Source organism: Alnus glutinosa, chromosome 14, assembly GCF_958979055.1.
Source record: "Alnus glutinosa chromosome 14, dhAlnGlut1.1, whole genome shotgun sequence".
NCBI classification, from domain to species: Eukaryota; Viridiplantae; Streptophyta; class Magnoliopsida; order Fagales; family Betulaceae; genus Alnus; species Alnus glutinosa.
Window position 1 is genome coordinate 23069155 of NC_084899.1, and position 23080 is coordinate 23092234.

Here is a 23080-nt window from a genome sequence, read left to right on the forward strand (position 1 = left end):
TGGTTGACAATAATTGGTATCTAAAAACCATTATATAATTACCATAATTATAATTATAATGGTACCATTAAAATTTGTAGACAGTTATGGTAGTATAAAATAAAATTTGTAGAAGTTGACAACTAAATAGTGTTTATTATTTTGCATTGGAATATATCTTTTTGAAAAATCTATACATTTAATGTTGTCATGTTACAAACATGCAATCTTCAGCTGGTTTTTAAAAAGAGTAATGATTCACTACCACCTAAATATACAACTTTTCACCACCTTGTCTATGTGGCGAGGTGGTCCCCTACTAACTTTAGAGTTTTTTTATTTTTAAAAAATAAAATAAAGTGGGGGACCACCTTGCCACATAGATAAGGTGGTGAAAAGTTGTATATTTAGGTGGTAAATAATCATTTCTCTTTTAAAAATTGTTTTAAAAGTTTTTTATGTTTCACGTACGATGAGTGATTGTTACACTTACACTCCACAACTTAGCACTCACACAAGGAAGTGGGACTTAGTGTGTGGGTCCCACTTTCTTGTGTCTGGTATAAGTGCTGGAGTTGTGCAATGTGAGTGTAATAATCATTTTCCTTCGCATTAACTCATGAGTTTTATGAAGAAAAACAAAAAAAAATCAGCTTTAACTAAATTTTACGGATTGGGTCGTAAAACTTTTTTTAACAAACCATTGATTTACTTTTTAACACCAAAAGGAAAGAAAAGCAACCCAAGGAGGGAAAGAGATTCACCAAAAAGAAATTACATTCATACGTAAGGGGGGGGGGGGGGGGGGGGGGGGGGGGGCGGGCCGGCGGCGGCTATGCAATAAATTCTAGTTGTACATAATAATTATGGTAATTAATTATTATTAGGTATCTATGTAAACCATAATAATTATACAATTGGTGAACAATAACTCTTGAGGCTTTCAAAAAAAGCAATGATACTTTCACAACTCTTTACACCTAACTCTTACACAATTTGTGAGTCTCATGCATGTGGGTCCTACATGTAGGATCCACACAATATAAGTGGGAGTTGTGTAGAAATTGGATGAGAGTTGTAAGGGAAACATTTCTCTTCAAAAAGTAGTAACTTCCCGTCTCGAGAACCAAATAAACAATTTACTATAATTAAAAAGTCCATTAATTATAACTAAAGCTTTTCTTAAAACCATTGATTTCAAGAATATCATTTTTACCAACAACTTTCATCCCAAAACTATTTTAAAACAATCATTGATGCATCAATATAAATTTGAAATACATAACGAGAACAATTATTCGTAAATATGCTAGAATCAATAGATAAAATAATATGACATAAAATAATTATAGAATGGGTAGAGGATCCCTTACCTCGATACTGCTACTCAAAGACTGATCTAAACTATCAGAAACCTGTAGTGATACCTGGCAAGAAACAGAGAGATTGTGGCCAGGTCATGGACCACGCCTCATGAAACGAAGGTCACTAGTTCGGATTCCCCCTCTTATGTGGACATGTAAAAAATAAAAAATAAAAATGGTTAACAATAATTGGTAATTTGGTATCTACAAACCATTATATAATTACCATAATTATAATGGTACCATTATAATTTGTAGACGATGGTAGTATAATTATAAGTAATTAATATATACATGATTCAAAGAATTGAATTGGTCATCGAAAGGCAATTTCAAACCCTAGCCACTAGTTTCTCTTCAAATTGATCTTGGTAGAGTGGGGAGGAGGCGTTGCCCCCGACCCCCTACTCTTTGCTTTTTTTGTCTTGATTACTTGCTTTTTGTTATGGTTTTGTTTTCGGCTTGGCACTGGGCCGTGGGCTGTTGGTTTTTCTTCTCTCTAGGTGGCTCTCTGAAAAACCAAGAGATGAATTTATTTTTCTCTAATCCTTTTAAGGATTTGGAGTTGCCGGGTTTTGCTCTACGGTTGGGATGTTTAAAGTTAGGAGCAAAGATCGGTTTTTTGTTTCTGGTGAGGCTCGGACTGGTGCGAGGAGCGTGGAGGATGAAGATGAGTTTTCTCTCTTAGATCTGCACTTTTTGTGTTGTTTCAGGAGTTGTCAGCAATGTTTTAGGAGGAAGGAATTATGATGGGTTGCACAACCTGAGATATTTCTTTTACAGGGTGTCAGCAGCATTTTGATGAAGAAGAAGACTGATGTTTGGGTACACAAATTGGGTTACTTCTATTCCAGCAAGGGAATAGGCTTATTCTTGAGCAGGTTTTGGTGGGGTTTTATTCTAGTACGCGGATAAGCTTATTCCAGAGCAGGTTTTTTTTTTTTAGATGAAACCTTATACAGATCTATCGGCGACTCCCTATACTCTATGTTGGCCTATGTTATTTAGTTTAATGTTTTTGGCTTCTTTAGATTGTATTCTGTTGATTAATCTCTACAGCCTGGCATGGTAAACTTTAGATCTAGTTTTTATATCAGATCTTGCTCTCTTATTTTCTTATTGTGGAACTTATTGTAAAATATATGTGTTTTCCTGTGTTCTTCTGTTAAGGCAGCTGTCCTGCAAATCAGTAATTAGTAATGTAATTTGTTTTTAGGAGTATTTGTACTCCTAATTACAGCTTTTAGCCCTTTTGGGTTTCAGATTATAGTGAAGGATATTTCTTTGTTCAAAAAAAAATTGAATAGGTCATAGCTCTAGCACATGGAGAGTTATACATATCTTTAGTTATTTTATTAAAAAGTTAAATTAAAAAATAAATAAAAAATTATAGAAGTTGACAACTGAATGGTGTTTATTATTTTGCTTTGGAATATATCTTTTTGAAAAATCTCTACAGTTAATGTTGTCATGTTACAAACAATCTTCAGCTGGTTTTTAAAAATTGTTTTAAAAGTTTTTTATGTTTCACATTAACACGTGATCAAGAGTTTTATGAAAAAATAAAAAATAAAATCAGCTTTAACCAAATTTTACGGATTTTACCGTTGGGTCATTAAACTTTTTTTTAACAAACCATTGATTTACTTTTTAACACCAAAAGGAAAGAAAAGCAACCCAAGAGAGAAAGATATTCACCAAAAAGAAATTACATTCATACGTAAGTGGGGGGGGGGGGGGGGGGGGGGGGGGGGTTGTTGGTTCCAAAGTGCACTAGAGTTAGAGATTATATATATTATATCCTTATATATATTATATCCTTATATATAATTTTTTTTCTTTTCATATACAGATTTTGTGAACTTTACTTCTAGCCAGATATGAACTAGTTGCAAAGTTTCTGTTGGTACAGTTTCCGGTATGGTGACGTGTCGCCTAAGGATTCGCTGCCTGATTTTCTACTGAACACTTCAACCCTGCAAAGAGGAACAAACAACTCGTCGGGGGTGCCGACCACGCCCACTCCGATGCCTAAGTCAGTCTAAAAAGTTTTCTGTAGAGAATTCTTAATCTTAATCTCAAGAGCTTAGAGGGGTTTTTTTTTATACCTGGTGTGACGGTCTTTATTTATAGGCCGGACCCTCTTGACATTGAGTTGGATTAGGAGTTTGAGTCCTAGCCTGGTTTGAGTTTTCATCATATCTTCTGGGAATTTGAATAGGAGTGTTGAATCCGCAATTGATCGCGTTTGTACTTCTTTAAATTCGATTCCATGTCAATAACCATCTTATCCCATAAATCATGGATCTGTAGTTTATCCCTGATCTCCTGGGATTCTATCCTTATCGAATTCTGAGACGGGTGTGGCGCATGGCACCTTCTTAGGAAACTGTAGCACATTTCAGCTGACCTCCGAGGTGATGATATCCGAGACGTTTCTGCTTTTACCTGGAGATCTCGGGATATATCCGCACCATAACAGGGTTGTGTAAGTCCGAGATGTTTATACTCTGAGATGTTGACTCATCCAATGGATATCACCCCGAGAAGATACCGCACCGACTCGATATCATACCGAGGTGTTATTACTCCGAGGCACAAATATCCGAGATATGTTCACTCCATCTTGGCTGGGAGATCTCGGGATATTTTACATACCGTAACCTGGAATGTTAAGACCGAGACATCGTCATATCTCCGAGATGTCTTCAGACCTAAACGTCCTTCCCTTCACTGGATAGAACCATGCGGAACAAGTAGCCGAGACATAACTCCGAGATGTCATTGGATCCACGTGTCTCTAGGGTTGATTTTATCCCTAACAGTTACCCCCCTAATTCTCTAATTTCAGAAATAAACGGAAATAAGAGAATTACTTTCCGGCTGCCAGTCTGTATCTGATGTTTGCGCAGGGCGCGTCTTTTCAACAGTTCAAATTTTTGAATTTGACCGCTTCTTTTCCCAACGTCGACGTCATCTCTGCACAGCCGCCTTTTTGTCATCATTAAATGGTATCGTCGAGGCAGCGTATTTAATGCTGAATTTACGGAAGGCGCGCCTTTTCCCCTTCGGAAATTTTGAATCGACAGCGCCCTTTGGCATTTCGGACACGTGGTAGTGGAGGCGTTTAAAGTTGAGATATTGTACTGTTCACTCACTGATACTTCTTTTTCTCGATACTCCATTGTCGTCTTCCTCCCCAAACTTTTCCTTTCTCTGTATTTTTCTGTTTCTGCCTTTCTTCTTTCTTCCATGGCTCCCAAGAAAGCTGTCTCAGCCTCGTCTCGGGCTCGGACAAAGAGACCCGACGGCTCTGTGGATCTTTCTCCTTTGGAGAGCAGGGTCGATTCCATCATCTTCGCGAAGCATGAGGGTGTCCTTCGCTCGAACTATGAAATTTCTCCAACTGTGAAGATGTTCTATCAGGCGCTTGGAGCTCGGTCCATTAATGGCGGCGATATTACCCTTTATGAGAGGATGTTTCTTGCTGGGCTCCGATTACCGTTTCCGGAGATTGCTCGAGACTTCGTTCTTTTTCTGATGATCGCGCCCAGTCAGATAATGCCAAATGCTTGGCGGTACCTGTTCGCCTCTTACATCCTATGGAGGCTTGTGTTGAAGAAGGAGATGAACATCCTGCAATTCTTCAACATCTATAGGCCGAGGCAGACTACAGAGGGAATGATTGAACTCTGCAGCCGTCACCCGCTTGTTTTCATCAAGCTCAAGAGTGGGCTGACGAACAACAAGTTCTGGGAGATGCAGTTTTTCAGAGTTTCCGGGGAGTGGGAATGCCCCGAAGGTACTCTCCTTCCTGAAGATCGTATGATGCCTCGGACTTGGCAGTTGTTGCGACCTGACCGAAGTGACCCCCCTTCGCTCACTGTATCCGAACTGGAGGATGTTAAGGAGATAAGTGGGTGGTCCGCTGCCAGAGTCAAGGCCGACAAGTTTGAAGAAGTCGATTTTGACAATCTCGTCACCGAGGAGAATATGAGGCAGTTTCTCGGATATGACATTCCGAGAGACAAACAGTTAATCACCAAGAGGGGAGCTGTCAAGAAGAGGAATGAAGCCCCTCCATCCCCGAGACCTATGACTAAGAAGAGGTCACCTGAGGAAGTTCTCGGGGATGTTCCTGCACAAAAGAAACAGAAGATTCCTTTGGCCGCCTCGGGTGCGAGGAGAACTCCTCCTTCGGCTCCATCACCTAGGGTAAGCGTTGAAGAGGGGTCTGCCAGCTTTCGGGGTTTCATTCCCGAGGCTAGTCCTGCTCCTTCCTTTGTTTCACGGGATGAGTCTGGCTCCGAGGCTTCGTTCCATGGTGAACAATGTGCGGTACCTGAGAGGTCTAGAGAAGGAGAAGGAAATGTACCTGAGGCCCGAGATGTCCCAGTTGCGCGTAGGGTAAAGCATCCGGCCAGGAAATGGAAGCTTACAGGCCAGGACCGAATGGCTCAAAGACTCGCGGACGCCGGGCGATTGTGGGGTAAAGCGGTTATAATACCTTCCGACAAAGAGGAAGTGCGTCAAGAGCCTGTCGCTTCAAGTGGTGACTTTCTCGAAGAGATGGATGAAGAAGTCGGCACCCCCCTAGACGAGCCTTTGGGTGAAGAGTCTGAAGTAGAAGGTACTCCCCGAACTCCTTCTTCGGAACGTCCAGAAACACCACCACCCCCTGAAGAAAATCGTGAAACGGGGTACTCCACCCCCCGAGTTTCATGTTCTGCGCCTATACAGACCGAGACTCCTACTGGACTGTCTGAGGCTGAGGACGTTGAAGAGCCTTGCCCCTCTCGGGAAGTGATTGATCAGGGGGTGCCGGGATCTGCTCCTGGAACTCAAAGTCCCGGTCAACCCGAAACAACTCCCCATGTTGGAGTGGTCGAGGAGTCTCGGATCGATTCCGAGAACGTTACTCCTGAAGCTGGCGTGCTCCCCGAGACTTCTACTAGGAGCAAGTCTCGTGCTGAGGCCAGCCCAAGCACCGGGGCTGTACCTCAAGTGGGTCCTAGCTCTTCCTCCAGGGTCTCGGCCGGCTTCGAGATTTTGGGCAGGGGTCTTCTGGGTCATCCGATGGAGGCCATAAAGAACTTAATCCCCGAGGGATATCTGGGGAATGCAGGGGCGTCTTCTCCCGAGAAGATCGCCCAAGGCATTCTCATCTCTCATTATCAGGTAAGTTTCTGGAGCTAGGACTTTTTATTCTGTTTGCATCCCGATTCTGACTTTGCTTACTTTTTTCTTGACAGCTTCTTGTGAAGATGACTGCCCTCTGGCAGAAGTGCGAAAATTGTCCTGCGTCTCCGCCCACTCCTTCCTCCGAAGTTCAAGCCCGCATCTCGAGTTTAGAGGATGAAGTTGCGGCGCTGAAGTCTCTTCTTCAGTCCAAGGACGAGGAACTCGCGTCCCGGGACTCAATTATATCCGAGATGCGTTCTGCTAACGCTCGTTTGAGTAACGAAGTGGCGGAGGCCAACGGTCGATACGCTCGCTCTATTGAAAGTCTTTCTTCCGAGCTGGATCGTGCGGATCAATTGTCTATCCGTTTGTCGGCTGTGCAGAATGAATGCTCCGAGGCGTGCAAGAATGCGTTGAGTGCCGAGGCTGAAAAGGACAAACTCAAAGATGAGGTTGAAAGACTTACAGCCGAGAGGGATAAAGCTCTCAAGGCGCAGGATCACTCGGAGAGTCTCTTGATTCGTCTCAGGGCTAGATATGACGCCGATCGGGCAAAGCTTAAACGTTATCAGAAGCAGTTGAGCTATGCGCCTTATCTTCGGGATCAGAGTTGGGGTCGGGGTTGTCATTGGGGTTTCGAAAATTTTCGAACTTTGGTGACAAATCCTCAATATAAATTTGATCCCGAGACGGTTGATCCGATGTTGGTGGGTTTTCCCGAAGAAGCCATTGATGAGATGGAGGAGTTTGGTAAGGACTTCATGCCCGACGTTCCGAATTGGGGTCTTGACGCGCCAGTTCCCGAAGAAGACCCTCTTGACGATCCTGCTAGCTAGAAGCTGTTTTCTTGAATTTTTATCTTCTCTTTTCTTTACCTGTACATTTTTCTTTGTATAAAACTTAGAATATGATATCTTTTGAATGAAATTTCTACCTTTTGCTTAGGCATTTTCTTTTCTGTTTTCGGTGTCGGACAAACCGAAAAACCTTTTCTGCTCTCGGTGTTTGACAGACTTTCCTGCTTACCTTAATGAGTTACCCCCCACAACCTTAGTCTGCGACCGCAGGCTAAGTCGTTTGAGGTGGGTAGTCAGGTTGTTGAGCTTTACCTTTCTTTTAATTTCTTTATCTTTGAAGGCTTCAATCTTTCAACATTTGGAGACCTCCAACCGAGAGGTTTTCTTGTCTTAGTGTTCTTTTCATGACCACTTCGGGTTGTCTAAGGAAAGGTCGTGGGCAGATTCTTTCCTGGATGCTCTTGTCCTTCCGAAAACCTGCAATCCTGCATTGATAGCCTTTATTGGACTGACCTTTAGGTTTTCCTTGCTCTCGGTTTTGGAAAGACCGAGAGACTTTTCTTGTTCTTGGTGTCGAACAAACCGAGAGACTTGTCCTGCTCTTGGTGTTGAATGACCAAGAGACTTTTCTTGCTCTCAATTTTGGACAAACCGAGAGGCTTTTCCTGCTTTTGGTTTTGGACAAACCGAGAGACTTTTCCTGCTCTCGGTGCTGAGTGACCGAGAGACTTTTCCTGCTCTCGGTGCTGAGTGACCGAGAGACTTTTCCTGCTCTTGGTGTTGAATGACCAAGAGACTTTTCTTGCTCTCGGTGCTGAGTGACCGAGAGACTTTTCCTGCTCTCGGTGCTGAGTGACCGAGAGACTTTTCCTGCTCTTGGTGTTGAATGACCAAGAGACTTTTCTTGCTCTCGGTTTTGGACAAACCGAGAGGCTTTTCCTGCTCTCGGTTTTGACAAACCGAGAGGCTTTTCCTGCTCTCGGTTTTGAGTGACCGAGAGACTTTTCTTGCTCTCGGTGCTGAGTGACCGAGAGACTTTTCCTGCTCTCGGTGCTGAGTGACCGAGAGACTTTTCCTGCTCTTGGTGTTGAATGACCAAGAGACTTTTCTTGCTCTCGGTTTTGGACAAACCGAGAGGCTTTTCCTGCTCTCGGTTTTGTACAAACCGAGAGGCTTCTCCTGCTCTCGGTGCTGAGTGACCGAGAGACTTTTCTTGCTCTCGGTTTTGGACAAACCGAGAGGCTTTTCCTGCTCTCGGTTTTGAGTGACCGAGAGACTTTTCTTGCTCTCGGTGCTGAGTGACCGAGAGACTTTTCCTGCTCTCGGTGCTGAGTGACCGAGAGACTTTTCCTGCTCTTGGTGTTGAATGACCAAGAGACTTTTCTTGCTCTCGGTTTTGGACAAACCGAGAGGCTTTTCCTGCTCTCGGTTTTGTACAAACCGAGAGGCTTCTCCTGCTCTCGGTGCTGAGTGACCGAGAGACTTTTCTTGCTCTCGGTTTTGGACAAACCGAGAGGCTTTTCCTGCTCTCGGTTTTGGACAAACCGAGAGGCTTTTCCTGCTCTCGGTGCTGAGTGACCGAGAGACTTTTCTTGCTCTCGGTTTTGGACAAACCGAGAGGCTTTTCCTGCTCTCGGTGCTGAGTGACCGAGAAACTTTTCCTAAGTATATAGATCGGATTGATTCTTGGATTTCTGTGATTGTCAGTAGATACTGGAGATAGACATTCTTTATTGAATATGAAATTGTTTGTAAAAAACTGAAAAGAGAGAACAATGAACTACATGAAATATTTTTTTAGGTGCTCGGCATTCCATGATCTTGGAAGTATCTTTCCGGTCTCGGTCATCAAGCGATAAGCTCCCTTCTGATGGCATCCTATTACCTTGTAGGGGCCTTCCCATCCGGGTCCCATTTTGCCTTCCGTTGGATCTTTCATCATCAAGCTCACCTTCCTGAGTACCCAATCTCCGATTTGGAACTTTCTGGGCACCACCTGTTTGTTAAAGTACCGAGCCGTTCGATTCTGATATGCCGCCCATGTGACATGAGCGTCGTCTCTTTTCTCCTGCAACAGGTCCAGGTGTATCTTAGCATTCTCGTCGTTGAGTCCTGGATTGTAGTGAGCCACCCGGAAGCTTGGAGATCCTACTTCCACAGGAATCACCGCCTCGGTTCCATATGTAAGTGAGAATGGTGTCTCGCCCGTTGGAGTTCTTCTGGTGGTTCGGTACGACCACAGCACCTCTGGAACGTAATCAACCCATGCTCCTTTCTTCTTATCAAGCTTTTTCTTCAGGATCTTTACCAAGGTCTTGTTTGTCGCCTCTACTTGACCATTCGCCTTTGGGTATTGTACCGAAGCATAATGGTTTCGGATACGGAGCTCCGAACACCACTTCCGAAACGGTTCACAGTCAAACTGCTTCCCATTATCTGTGACGAAAGCATGTGGAATCCCGAACCGGCACACCACTGACTTCCAGAGGAAGGTTATGGCATTCGCAGTGGTTATAGCTGCTAATGCCTCTGCTTCCGCCCATTTAGTAAAGTAGTCTACAGCTACAATCAAGAACTTCCGTCCGCCTTTTCCTACCGGCATCGGACCAACTATATCCACCCCCCATTTTGCAAATGGCCATGGAGAAGTGAGGGGGATGAGCTTCTCGGGACTTGCTTTCATGATTCTTGCGAATCTCTGGCATTTATCACAGGCTTTGACAAGAAGAGCGGAGTCTTTTTTGATCGTGGGCCAATAGTAACCCGCTCGGATGGTTTTTTGCGCCAGCATCCTTCCTCCTGAGTGGTCTCCGCACACTCCTTCATGAATTTCCCTGAGGACATAATTCGACTCGGCCTTGGAGAGGCATTTGAGAAGGGGTTCGGAATATCCCCTTTTGTACAGTGTCTCCCCGAGAAGGCAAAACCGTGCTGCTTGTATCTTCACCCTCCGAGCTGCAACCTTATCTTCGGGCAACAACCCATGTCTAAGGAACTGGATAATGTCCCTAGCCCACTCTGGCTCCTCCGGTGCTGAGTCTACTTCCATAACCTTGGTCCTCGGACCTATCGAAGGCTCGGTCAGAACAATAATTTGTCTTCTTGATGCTTCCATCTCTTCCTCTGTTCCCGACGCGATTTTTGAGAATTCATCAGCTCGAATGTTTTCCTCCCGAGGTATTTTTGTGATGACAAACCTTTCAAAATAGGAATGGAATCTCCGTACTTCTTCCAAATACCTGGCCATTCTATCTTCTTGTGCTTCGAATTGCCCTTGGACTTGGCCTACGACCACCTGAGAGTCACTCCGGATTTCAACATTGGTTGCCCCATCTCTCGGGATAATGCCAAACCTGCTATCACCGCTTCGTACTCAGCTTCATTGTTTGTTGTAACGAAGTCCAGTTTCACAGCAAAACCGAACTCTTGCCCTTCGGGATTCCTGAGGAGGACTCCTACTCCGCTTCTGCTCTGTGTAGAGGAGCCATCTACAAACACAACCCAGGTTGACTCCTTAGGAAGTTCTTCTGCTTCAGGAATGTTACAGAATTCTACCAGGAAATCTGCTAGAGCCTGTCCTTTAATAGCCGTCCGAGGATGAAACTCGATATCAAATTGTCCGAGTTCCACCGCCCAGTTGACTAATCTTCCCGAGAGGTCAGGCTTTTGCAACACCTTCTTCATTGGATACTCGGTTAAAACTCGGATAGCGTGAGCTTGAAAGTATGGCCTCAATCTTCTGGCTGAAATGATTAAAGCGAACGCCAACTTCTCGATCCGAGGGTACCTCCCCTCCGCACCATGAAGTGCTTTGCTTGTAAAGTAGACCGGTTTCTGAACCCCTGAATCTTCTCGGACTAGCACCGAGCTTACTGCTGAGGGAGAGACTGCCAGATAGAGATAAAGAATCTCCCCTTCGGTTGGGCAGCTCAACAGTGGTGGGTTGGCCAGATATTCCTTCAATTTTTCGAAAGCTTCTTCACAATCCTCACTCCATATAAATGCTTTTCGTAAAATTTTAAAGAAGGGAAGGCACTTATCTGTCGACCGTGATATGAAACGGTTCAAGGCCGCAATTCTCCCTGTCAGTCGTTGAAGTTGTTTTGTTGTTCTCGGGGCCTCCATCTCGAGGACAGCTCTGACCTTCTCTGGATTAGCTTCAATGCCCCTTTGTGATACCATAAACCCCAGGAACTTGCCTGAAGAAACTCCGAAAGCGCACTTTGCTGGGTTGAGCTTCATGTTGTATTTTCTTAGAGTCCGAAAAGTTTCTCGGAGGTCTTCTATGTGTTTGTTTGCCCGAACACTCTTAACCAGTATGTCATCTACGTATGCCTCAACGTTTCGGCCAATTTGACTTTGAAACATCCGGTTCACCAGTCGTTGATATGTGGCTCCAGCATTCTTCAATCCGAAGGGCATCATCTTATAGCAGTAAAGTCCTCGGTCTGTGATGAAAGCAGTTTTCTCCTGGTCTGTTTCTTCCATGCAGATCTGATTGTACCCCGAGAAGGCATCCATGAAGCTCAAGAGCTCATGCCCGGCCGTCGAATCCACCAATAAATCAATCCGAGGCAGGGGAAAGCTATCCTTCGGACATGCTTTATTCAGGTCGGTGAAGTCTACACACATCCTCCACTTCCCGTTAGACTTCTTTACCAGCACTACATTGGCCAGCCACTCGGGATAATCCACCTCTCGGATGAATCCAGCTTTCAGCAACTTCTCTACTTCTTCAGCAACTGCCGTGTTTCGTTCGGCAGCAAAAGCTCTTCTTCTCTGCTTCACAGGGCGATAATTTGGGTCCACATTCAGCTTATGGACTATAACCGAGGGATCAATCCCCGGCATGTCTTCATGGCTCCAGGCAAATACATCTTTGTTGCGCCTCAAGAACGCCACCAGATCTTCCTTCAGGGGTTGAGGGAGTTGTGAGCCTATATGAATTTTGTTTCCCGAGTCGCCTATCTCGAACTCCTCCAAGGCTTCCACAGGCTCCCCCAACGGTGATTGCTATTTTCCATCCTCCTTAGTTTTCTCCCCCCGACCGTGCTGCCTCGGGGTATCTTTCAAGGACAGATTGTAGCATCTCCTAGCCTCCTTCTGGTCTCCTTTTACCTCTCCAACTCCTTCTTCTGTTGGAAACTTCATGCTGAGATGTGGTGTTGAAGTCACCGCTTTGAAATCGTTAAGAGCCGTACGTCCTATAATTGCATTGTAGGCCGAGACCTTATCAACTATTAGGAATTTCACCATAATGACTTTTTGCCTTGGATAAGTCCCGGCTGTCACAGGTAAATCGATAGAACCGAGAGGCAACACCTTCTCTCCGGCAAAACCCTGTAGCTGGCACGAGACCGGAACCAACTTCTCTAATGGAACACCCATGTGATCGAAAGCTGATTTAAACAGAATATCAGCCGAGCTCCCAGTGTCAATGAGGATCCGCCGGGTCTGATAGTTTGCTATGGTCAAGGTGACCACGAGGGCGTCTGTGTGCGGAAGCGAGACTCCAGCATAATCATCATCAGAAAACCCTATAACCAGATGGTTATACTTCCGAGATTTTGGGGGCCTCTGGACCGAGTAAACTTCGAAATCATCGAGCTGCCTGGCGTATGCTTTCCGAGCTGAGTTGGACTCGCCTCCTCCTCCGAATCCTCCCGAGATGGTGTGGATGATAGGGATATTGCCTTGCTGTGCCCCCCGAGGCCTGCTTCTACTTCTCTCCCTTCTTTCATCCCTCCGAGGCCGAGGTGCTGGCTCTCGGCTTCTTTCTCTTCTTTCATCTTGTCTCGGTTGATAGTTTCTTCTATTATCCCGATCTTCTTCCCTCCTAGGCCTCGGATAGTGATCTCGCTCCTGTTGATTCCTCTCATTGGCGAGGAATCGGACTAGCTTCCCATTCTCAATGAATTTCTCGATCAACTGCCTCAATGAAACACACTGCTCGGTCAGATGACCGTGTGAATCGTGGAAGGCGCAGTACTTGTGAGCCAAGTACGGAGGGGGATTTCCTTGAATGGGTCTCGGTTTCTGGTAATTCGGATCTTTCTTGAGTTCCATGAGCACCTCGGTGATGGAGGTGTTCAACGGTGTCCACTTATAATCTCCGAAATTTTTCTTCACCTTCTTATATTCTGCGGGACCAGCATCCTGTACTGGCTCAGGATTCTTCTTTTTCTTAGGCTTCTCGGTGGACGGCTGCTGTTGTTGCTGGGAATTACTGAGGAGGGCTCGGAGCGTTTCTTCCTGGTTGATGTACCTGTCCATCTTCACCATAAAGGTTTGAAGATCTTTCGGCGGTTTCAACGCCAATTCCGCCATCAGAGGTCCATCTTTTTTCAAGCCTTGAAAAATTGCACCGTAAATGAAGTCGTCTGGTGCACTCTCTGTGTTCAGCTTCTCCTGGTTGAACCTCCACAGATAGTCTTTTAGAGACTCATTTGGTCCCTGCTGCACAGAGAGTAAGTACCCTCGGGGTTTCCTTCTAGCTCTCCCGGATACGAACTGGGCCAGGAATTTTCGTCCAAGGGTGTCGAAGCAATCAATCGACCTTGGTGCGAGATTCCTGAGCCAGTCTCGGGCTTTTCCTGACAGGGTGAGAGGAAAAGCTCGGCATGCCACAGCATCTGGTGTCTTGTGCAGGGAGACATGGGACCTGAAATTGTCCAGATGCTCCACTGGATCTTCGCTGCCTGAGAAGACAGGAATGTCAGGTACCTTGAATCTTCCAGGTAAGTCGCAGTTGGACACTTCTTCGGTGAATATGGATTCCTTGTGCTGGAAGAGGTTGTCAACAAGGGACTCCTTCCCATCACGCCTCTGGTCAATCGTCTTTGACAGCATATCATATTTCGCGCCCAGATCCTGGACCATCTTCTGCAACCTCCTTTCTGCCTCCGTGGGTGGAACCGGATTGATGGGCTCTCCACGATTCTCGTTCTGCCCGGCTCTCTCTTCATGGTTCTCGTTCTGCCCGTCATGATTCTCGTTCCGCCCGTTTTGATTCTCGTTCCGCCCGTTTCTCTCTCCTGAACCTTCGTGGTTTGTCCCATCGGCTACATCATGATTGGGCGGCGGAGTTCGTGCGGCTAGGAGCACAGCGTTCTGAGCCAACAAATCCTCCACATTCTTCTGCGCCTGGGCTAACTGTTGACTCAGTTGGGTTATCCGAGCCTCTGGATCCGCAGATTCTGCTTCTCCACGAGCATCGTCTCGGCTGGTTGGCGGCACTTCGTTTAAGATCGATTTGGAACGTCTCGTCGTCACCATTGCGGATTTGTTTTTTTTGTAAGAACAATTGATCGTTCCCACAGACGGCGCCAAACTGTTGGTACAGTTTCCGGTATGGTGACGTGTCGCCTAAGGATTCGCTGCCTGATTTTCTACTGAACACTTCAACCCTGCAAAGAGGAACAAACAACTCGTCGGGGGTGCCGACCACGCCCACTCCGATGCCTAAGTCAGTCTAAAAAGTTTTCTGTAGAGAATTCTTAATCTTAATCTCAAGAGCTTAGAGGGGTTTTTTTTTATACCTGGTGTGACGGTCTTTATTTATAGGCCGGACCCTCTTGACATTGAGTTGGATTAGGAGTTTGAGTCCTAGCCTGGTTTGAGTTTTCATCATATCTTCTGGGAATTTGAATAGGAGTGTTGAATCCGCAATTGATCGCGTTTGTACTTCTTTAAATTCGATTCCATGTCAATAACCATCTTATCCCATAAATCATGGATCTGTAGTTTATCCCTGATCTCCTGGGATTCTATCCTTATCGAATTATGAGACGGGTGTGGCGCTTGGCACCTTCTTAGGAAACTGTAGCACATTTCAGCTGACCTCCGAGGTGATGATATCCGAGACGTTTCTGCTTTTACCTGGAGATCTCGGGATATATCCGCACCATAACAGGGTTGTGTAAGTCCGAGATGTTTATACTCTGAGATGTTGACTCATCCAATGGATATCACCCCGAGAAGATACCGCACCGACTCGATATCATACCGAGGTGTTATTACTCCGAGGCACAAATATCCGAGATATGTTCACTCCATCTTGGCTGGGAGATCTCGGGATATTTTACATACCGTAACCTGGAATGTTAAGACCGAGACATCGTCATATCTCCGAGATGTCTTCAGACCTAAACATCCTTCCCTTCACTGGATAGAACCATGCGGAACAAGTAGCCGAGACATAACTCCGAGATGTCATTGGATCCACGTGTCTCTAGGGTTGATTTTATCCCTAACAGTTTGTCTAGTGTCTTCTCTTTTTAGTGTTTTTCTCTGCGACTTTTCATCAAGCAAAGGATTGATCATTTGACTCTCGTATTTAGTAATGTGTCCTAAACGAAGATAAATGCTAGAGTCTAATTTTGATACGTTACGTGTCAAGGGATCCGATCAAACCGAGTTAAATATTTTGGGAGGCACGAACTAACTTTTAAGAACAACATTCTTGCGTGATTCTATAGCATTGTAAGATATTTCATTGCTTTAGTTTTAAACTCTTTTATTCTATTTATTTTATTGTTAATTTTCGGCTAAATATTATTTTGTACAACAAGAACAAGAATTTTTGCATCATGAAAATAATAATTCAACATAGAGCACTTATAAATCAATATTTTGGCCCTTTCATTGGGGGCTAACATTATTTCTAATGATCTTGAATGAACATTTAGGATATATACTCTCCTACAATGCTTTCTGTTTACCTAGATTCTGACTATTTGTAATAAAAAGGAATTTCTGATTTAGGTTTAAATAGTTTTACAAGTTGGATGGGTATTTGTGTAGAGTAATTGAAAGAAAATATATTTTTATCCTACAATTGTTTAACAATATTGACCCGATAGTCCAAAAGTATCACATTTATAAGGTCTTTAATTAGGAGATTGTACCATTAACATTAAAATATTAAATAAATGATTAAATTTATCATTTTTTTTATTGGCTTTAGCTTTTGGGGTAAGTAATTATTTAATATGGTATCATAATAGAAGTTCTGTGTAAGAACTATGACTCTACAGTTTACTCTTCATTTCAGTTCTACATGTTGGGTCTTGCTTGTTGAATGAGAATTGAGTTTGAGTCCATACGTGAAGAGAATGTTAAAATATTAATTAAGCAATTAAATTTTTTTATTTTTTATCAACTTAAAATTTTGAAATAAGTAATTATTTAACGTGGTATTAGAAGATTGATCTCGCCTTGGAATAAGGCACTAAACTCATGAGAAATGGGTAAATAATTAACCCTGTTGGGGCAGGATAGACTTAACACCAATGGTATAGGGCCTAAAACCATTATGAATGGGCTGGGGATGGGCTGACCCAGCAGATCATTCAATCGATAATTGGCAAATACTAAATAGAAGTGTTTGCTTATTAAACCCTCATAAGTGTTTGCTTTTGTATACATGAAAATATCAGTTTCCCATTTCCCAAAAATAAAAGAATGAAAACATCGAATCTGGTCTTATAAATGAAATTGATATTATTTATTTTTATATACACTGTTTGATGCACAAACTTTACATCTTAAGCTTTCATTTAAAATTGATAGAATCCTATTCCAAGTTTGCAAGGCTTTGAGATATGGAATGTTCATACTAGGAGACAATAATAGCAGAAGAGTGATGATTCAAAAAGTAGTAAGGGACCACCTTGCCACATAGACAAAGTAGTGAAAAGTTGTATTAAAATGTGACAATGAATCATGAGAAGTGCTTGGTTGTACACTCTCATCCCACTCATATCCCACCCTTGTCTACATGGACCAATAATATTGTTAAAAAAATCAGGGTCCCACTACACTCTCTATATTATCTCTCACATTATTGGTCCACGTAAACAATGGTGAGATAGTGATGGGATGGAAGTGTACAACCAAGCATTTCTTACTCATAGCAAAATGAGATATGATATTTTGCCGGAAAATGTTAGATTTACAACACAAATACAACAACTGCACAACAACCCATCACACTGGGGCCCACCCTCATGTGAGGGGTTGTTGTGCAGTTGTTGTATTGGTGTTGTGCAAGAATCAAATCCCTATTTTGCCACATCAAGACACAACTCCTGACCACCTTGCCCACGTTGCAACTTTTTCTCCAGCTAGCTTTAGGGGTTTTTTTTTTTTAAAAAAATAAAAATAAATTAAAATAAAAGTTACCACGTGAGCCAGAAGCTGTGTCTTGAGGTGACAATGTATCATATCTCATAGCAGAATAGCAATGTGCAATAAAGTCTCCCCAATTGATCTTGAAAAAATGTTTAAAAATACTACAGCTTTTACTACAACTTTATCAACAAGTTACGTGATAATTTACATTTTATATAAACTAGCTCATAACCCGAGTTATGCGTGGGATTCTTCATTATAATTTAATTTTAGAATTTAAACGCATTTTCATTGTATTTTTTTTATTATAGGTTAAAAAATGCTTGTAAAAAAAATTATAACACATCTTTCAATAAAAAGACAATAAAGGTTAAGACCCTTAATTTTATTTTAACCCAAAAAAAGTAAATTTTTTTAAAATATTTGTTCACATAGGTATAGTTTATAACGAAAAGAGTGCTGTAATTTTTTCAATGATCAAGATGGTGCTGTAATTTTTTTTACAGCAGCTAAGCCAAATCCTACAAAATAAAACAAATTTTTTCGCTCAACATTTAATGCAATCAAATAAATCCTCTCACATACATGTTAAAATCTTTATTCCCATATCAGTAATTTTAGTATAAAGAAAAAAAAAAAATAGAGCAAGAAGAACACCTGTAAATTATGATTATCAAAACATTAATAAAGCAATTAGCAGGAGTCTCTAATATTATTAGCGTGATACATATTACCTTTCAATACAAATAAAACCTATATAATTCTGAACATTCTAAAAAAAATACATAGCATACAAACTAAACAAAATGGCTGAAAATCGAGTAAATCGTACAAACGAAAACAAAAATATTCCATAAAACATTCAAATGAACTAAAAAATAAGACACTTAATTTTAGTTTAATCCATATAAATTAGAATATATTAAAATCTTTGTGCCCATATGAATATTTTGTAACGAAAAAGAAGTATAAAGAAAAAAAAAATAGCAAGAAGAAAACATGGTTTAATCTAATTATCAAAGCATTAATAAAAAAATTACCAGGAATCTATGATATTGTTAGTCTAATACCTATTATATTTAAATACAAATAAAACCCAAGTAATTATAAACATTTAAAAAAAAAAAACTAAAAAAACTAAACAAAATATTTTTTTATGAATGCAAAATAAAACAAAATCTTTCATTAAACATTTAACGTAATCAAATAAATCATCACGTCATGTTCAGTGCTTAATATCTATTTGGAATTTCAAAAGTATTTATATTCCTTTTATGGCACAACAATCAAATAAATTTTTGCCTTATTTTGCTTCCACAAGCATAAAAACAATTTTAAAAAAATTGCTAAAAATAGAGTAAATCACATAAATGAAAAAAAAAAAAAAAAATCCGAAAAACATAAGAGTCTTTATCTTAGATTAATCCATATATATTAAAACATGTTTAAATATTTGTTCTCATAGGTATACATGGTTTGAAATGAAAAGTATAAAGAAGAAAAATGTCGAGAAGAATTAATGCATGTTTTTTATTTTATTTTTAAAAAAAATTTCACAACTTAATGCTTCTATAATGACACTTAATGATATAATGCAACAAAGTCCTTATTTTGGTCTCATCAAGATTAATACCCATGATATTTTTTATTAAAGCACAATAAATTAATTAAAATCATGACAAAACCGACTCAACCTTTAAAATTTACCAGTTTTTTTTTTTTTTACTTAAAAAACTGATTCAGTGTTTAAAAATTATGGATTCATGCCACGCCCCATAATTCTCCATTGCACAAAGAACATTGCATAAATATATAAATTATATAAAATTTTACTATCAAAAGAATCATAATTTTAGTTTTAATCTATATAAATTAAAACATTTAAAATATTCTCATATGTATAGTTTAAAATGGAAAGAAGTATAAAGAAAAAAAAAATAGCAAGAGAAAAACTTAGATTTTGATTATGAAAGCATTATATTACTGATGTCATACCTATTATATTTCAATCCTATATAATTTTGAACATTCGAAAAAGCAAATGAATGAAAAATAAATAAAAAATCTCGTAAACATTCAATTGAAGAATTGCTCAACCAAAAATTTCACAAACAAAATGAAAACATATTTAGATTTCAACCAAAAATATAAAATACTAAAGAAACATCTGTCTCCACAAAAGAGTCCTACTTGTATATATCATTAATTGAGAGAGAGAGACTATTTGTATCATTAATAGAGAGAGAGATATATATTAAATAGACCGGTTCAATTTTATTTAAAAAATCAGTTCAGTACTTAAATGACCGGTTTAGTCACTAAAAAGTATGAGTTTATGCCACGTGTTACCATTCTATGTCATTGTAAGGAAAAACTCAACTTATATATATGACAAGTGCCACGCGGATTGCTACGTGGACTACTATATTAATTTGTAAAGACAATAAATATCATATAAATTGCTTGAGAACAATATGCATTTTAGTAGTTAACATGTGGGAAGTATCACACATATTGTCATATCAATTTGTAAAAAAAAATTGTAATTAAAACTGTAATTGCAGCACTCGTTGACCTTCCACGTGTAACAAATGCAGGCTTATACAAACATTGTTTAGAATTACTTTAACGACTGCATTTAAAATTTTAATGCAAGTTTTGTTCCCTTAATTTATCGTATAAGACCGACCATGACCTCTCTAAGCAATCCCTACCATAAGGAAACTAAAAAAGAAAAGTCAAAAATGAACTATGAGAAGGAGATTTGTGAGGTGAAAGTAATTTTGAGTGTTTTTAGTTATTTGTTAATGGTTTTACTATTTTTTGTTTTTTTTTTTTTTTTTTGGTTTAGATTTTATTAATTTAAATATTTCATGATAAATTATCCCAATGTTTATATTATTGCAATAAGATTGTAATAAGTAAATGAATTATATATACATATACAATATTTAAGTATGATTTTATAATTAAATTTATATATTCCTATCAGCTTAAGCTTTTGAGGCAAGTGGTGATTTAACATACAAAGCCTTCAAATTAAAATGAAAAGTACATAATACAACTGGCAATAACTTATTATTTGGTTGGAAATCAAGTCTTATTTTCTTTGGTAGTCAAATTTGTATATTTATAGTAAAAGAAATAGAATAATAATAATAATAATAAAAAATTACAGATATCATCTCGGACACTATCGCTTCTATTCCTGTTTCTTCCTCTTGGAAGGCAATAAAAGTTCACTGCACCCATTATATAGTTTATTGGGCCGCGACTAGATCTCACTCTAACTGCATTTCCACTCATTTACCTCATTTCCCTTCTTTTTTTATTTGTAGCGATAAAGATCTATACGTGCCTCCCCCTTAGATGTTTTGTGGTTTTTGTTTGTTTGTTTTCCCATTATACTTAAAATATATATATATATACTAAGAGAAATATAATAATAATAATAAAAAAAAAAAAAAAAAGAAGAAGCAAAGAATACAACTTCATTTTGATGGGATGTGATAGACCATTTCAGCAACTCGTTTAAAGTGCATTCACTTTTCTAAACATAAGAAAAATTCAATAAAAAAACTTGTTTAAACATATTTCCTTATTGTTCTATAAATTAAAGAAACATTAGGAAACTAAAAGTTTTTGTATCATAAATCCAAGGAAGCAAAAATAGTTTTCTTAATATTATTTTAATATAAAAATAAAAATTATTTTTTCTCTCATTTTTCACTAGTATTTATTTGAAATAATATTTAAACGATTTATCTTTTACCTCTTTTTTTTCTTAGCATTTATTTAAAGAATATTAAAAATAAAAAGAGAATGTATTGTAAAGTTTATTTGAATTGAAAAGTAAAAAGAAAAAAATAATTTCCTATATTTAATGAAAATAAATATAAGAGAAATTACTGCTCTCTTGTGAAATAATCAATTTCTCCGTCATCCATTTAATGTGGGTAAAAGTTTAAACCCCCATAACAAAATGCGGATCGGACGGTCCAGAAGTGGAAGTCAGATGGAGAAGATTATGTTCCAGATTGTACGGGTACAAATTAAAAGCATGGAGCCCACTGCATTAACGGTTTTGATAGGTGCTTTCGACACGTTGAGTTTCAAAGTCAAACCACTTTCCCGTTAATGGAAGTTATTACTTTCCTTTTGTTTAATAAAGTAATTATGTATATTATACATCGATGTTTGCTAAATATCACACACTCCCCTCAGGTTTCAGATATATCCTTTCCCTCCCTATGAGTTTGGTTGGTGAATACTTTCTTCTTCTTTCTTTTTTTTCATAAAAGTTTTCTCGAAACTTTTATATAGTTTAGTCTATTAAACTGATCATAATGTTATATATATATATATATATATATATATATGTTTTTATTTTATAGTGCTGACGTAATAGTTACACTCGGTTTTTTTTTTTTTAAAAAAATGATTGATCTAAAAGTTTGATGGGACTATTACATCAGCATTATGAAATGAGTAATGATTGAATACCACTTAAATATACAACTTTTCACTATCTTGCCTATGTGGCAAGGTGGTCCCCCACCTTAATTTATTTTAAAAAAAAATAATAAAAAAAATAAATGATCTTTACACTCATTTCTCACAACAGTCTCACAACAAGCTGACGTGACTGGTAATATTTTATTATTATTATTTTTTGTTTTGTTTTCTTTTTGTAAAAAAATAATAAAATATTACCAACCACATCAGCTTGTTGTGAGACTGTTGTGAGAAATGAGTGTAGGGATCATTTCCCTAAAAAAAAACTCAAAATGTAGTTGGGGACCACCTTGACACATAAGTAATGTGGTGAAAAGTTGTATATTTGGGTGGTGTGTGTTCAATCATTACTCGAAATGAAATATTTGTGGAATAAAAATATGATTTTTAGCATTACCCTTAAATTGATAGATAAATGCTATAAACCATATTTTTATCCTACAACTATGAGAAATGCTAGAGCTTATTCTAGTATCCTTTTAGGGTCATTTTATGCTGACATGATACATTTTTTTTTAAAAAAAAAAAAAAAAAAAAACAGGGTGATATGTTAGCATAGAAGGACCACATAAAGACACTAGAAAGAGTTCTAACATTTATCTACAACTATATACCCAACCAACATTTAGATATTTGTAAATGACTAATTCAAACTTGGTTAGGATTGTCATGTTAGCATATTAATTTAGACTAATTCAAACTCTTATATGTTCTTATAGCATATGATTCTTACATGTATCTTTAATAGGGCAGGTGAAACTAATATGCTTTAATTAGAGTCGACTCCATAAATTTTAAGGCTTAAAACGACAAAATTAAGTGAATTTTTTTTTTATTTAATATAAATCAAATAACATTAATATTAATTTTATAACATATATTTTTATTTAAATTCCACTATGAAATTGTTGTTCACATTTCTTTATTTGTATGTCTTGAAGAACAAAGTAGAAAAAAACATTTAAGTTGTATTAAAGTTTGACTTTGTGGTTTATAAGGGGTAGCTCAATCGACTGGGGACCACACCTTATGAAGCGGAGGTCACTAGTTCGAATCTCCCCTCCCCTTCTTGTGTAGACATGTAAAAAAAAAAAAAAAATGGTTTGACTTTGT